The sequence below is a fragment of the Tachypleus tridentatus genome, chromosome 11 (assembly GCF_004210375.1).
Source record: "Tachypleus tridentatus isolate NWPU-2018 chromosome 11, ASM421037v1, whole genome shotgun sequence".
NCBI lineage: Eukaryota > Metazoa > Arthropoda > Merostomata > Xiphosura > Limulidae > Tachypleus > Tachypleus tridentatus.
The window spans coordinates 44709111-44711497 of NC_134835.1; the positions used below are offsets into that span (position 1 = coordinate 44709111).

A 2387-nucleotide genomic window follows, 5' to 3' on the forward strand; every position below is an offset into this window, starting at 1 on the left:
AAATGTAGTTTTTCTTAAATTTATTTATTTTATTGCACTTTAGAATACTATATTTGTAAAACGGTAATTTCAATGGAAACACATTTGAATAGTATCAATTCAAATACAAGCATGGAATATTCACATATCAATTTGAGGTAATTCTAAACTTTGTTTAAAATTTAAAGTTTCAATGTAGCCATCATTATGAAGAATTTGAAGATAACAAAGAATGTATACAACAGTTGAAGTTTAATTTAAAGGCCGAGTATGAAATAATCACCAACGAAGTCCTTTTTGAATCAACAAAATAACAAGTACTTGCTTTACGTTCAACTAATGTCAGATCAAGTAGATTTTAATCAGCAACAAATCTAAAGTAAGGAATATATACACGTAATTTAATAAAAGAACAAATCTAGTATCCTCGGATATGACTTTGACATATATTCAGTGTTATTGTTTTGATGGTAGGGCTTTATATTACGTGAAAAAAATGCTGCAAAAAATGAAAACAGTGCTTTTCTTAAAATCCACTATCATAAACACATATATTTAAAAAATGAAAAGTATTCTTAACTACATCATGGAAGAACTGACTTTTCGGTGTAATTCTTTTCTCTAAGTAATTTTCAAAGTAACGTTTCAAAGTACCTCGCTAAGTTATTGATGTACTACATTTTCCTTGGTCCTGAATAAAAGAAGTCAGGTAAAAACATTCAAACAATTATGGAATTAATCCCACTATATAACTTATTTTAAAAGGAAAACGACTGATTTACATTAATGAATATCATCGTTTTCCCGATGGTATTATAAGAGGCAAAATTAGAAAAAACCATTAATGAAAATTACCATATATAACTGAGAATGTTGACAACACCAGCCTAAAGTGTTATGAAACACGTGGTTTATAAGAGAGTTAACAGAATGGAATTTACAACAACTGTATATTGAAAATGCAATATCGACATCCGTAGCTACTTTATTTTAGTTTCACTTTATTTCCTGGTAATAATGGTAAAAATGTACGTCGCATAACAATAACTGAGAACTATTATAAATATCGAGAGTAGCCGAAAACTGCCGAATGAGAAACGGGACGTTTTTAGTGACCAATATAAAATCATAGGCACAACTATATAAAGATTGTAACAAAAACATAAATACAACGCCGTGATCGTCTAGTGGTTAGGACATTGCGTTGTGGCCGCAATAACCCAGGTTCGAATCCTGGTCACGGCAGTTTCTTTTTTTAAATCATTCTCACGTTTTTCTGAATTTTATTTCTCAGATCTGTGTGAGAACAACAATGAAGATTAACGGATATAATTATTGTTTGTTTGAAATTACGCAGGAAACCACACAATCTGTGCTCTAACGTTGTCAGCTCTTAATTATACCGCTCTGTCACAGGAAGTATTAAGATCTTATAAGGTTTTATATTACATATTTCTGTATTCTCCGAAACATTAAAACGACCAAAATTTACACATCGTAAATACATTCGTAATGTAAAAAATATTATGCGAACACGATTAGAGAGTTTTATATTGAGGTTCCAGTGAATGTCCTACAACCACACAATGTTACATTATACTTTTTAACGTAGAGTGTTCAATCTTAAGTTGTAAAATTGTAAGTTGCCTTAAGGCAAATGTATTATGATTCAGGACAGGTGTGTTTGTTCGATTTTCGATTCATTATCACCTAAGGTTAGAATTGTGTACGGGTTTAGCTAAATTTGTGATTTTTCTGCCCGTAATAAGGTTCTGTCGTGTGGTTTTGGTGTTAATTTTTTTGAAAATCTCTAAAGCTCAACCTGACGTTGAGACTGGTTTCGATTTCGTACGGTTTCGTTTACCAATGAAATTATCAAATTGGTATCGTATTTATTACAAGTTTGAACAAATTTTGGTAAGTTAGGTTGTTCAGGGTTATATGCTAGAAAGTATCTTGGAATGGTAATTTTTAATGATTTTTACTATTTTATGTCATTTTATTATTATTATTATGTTTAGTAGTGGTTTTATTTTATTTTCCTTGTTTGTTACTTTTAATTTTCTGTGTATGTATTTCAAGTAATTATCCTTAACTAATATCTTTTCACTATACAGATAAGTACTGTTATTTTCATAAGAGGTCTTTAATAATTAACGTATGTTTGTTTATACCGCATCTGTGAGATCGGGTTAATAAAGAGCAGGTAAGAAACACCATGCAAATCATTATGTTGTTGTTGTAATAACTGATGTTCGAATCTTTATCTTAGCTAATTTTTTTTCTAATTTTATAAACGATGAGAAATTTTGTTAACTTTAAAATTAACTTTCAGGATAACACCATTTAATTTTTTTTGAAAAAGTAACATTTTTATATATTATACTTTTCGTGGAATACTTTATCTT

At 29.3% G+C, this 2387-nt stretch overlaps 1 non-coding gene across 1 annotated transcript; it reads left to right on the forward strand.

Annotated features, from left to right (window-relative positions):
* The first annotated feature begins 1152 nt into the window (after positions 1-1152).
* TRNAH-GUG (transfer RNA histidin (anticodon GUG)) lies at positions 1153-1224 on the forward strand. Its single transcript has one exon. It is a non-coding gene; the product is annotated as a tRNA-His (tRNA).
* The last annotated feature ends 1163 nt before the right edge of the window (positions 1225-2387 follow it).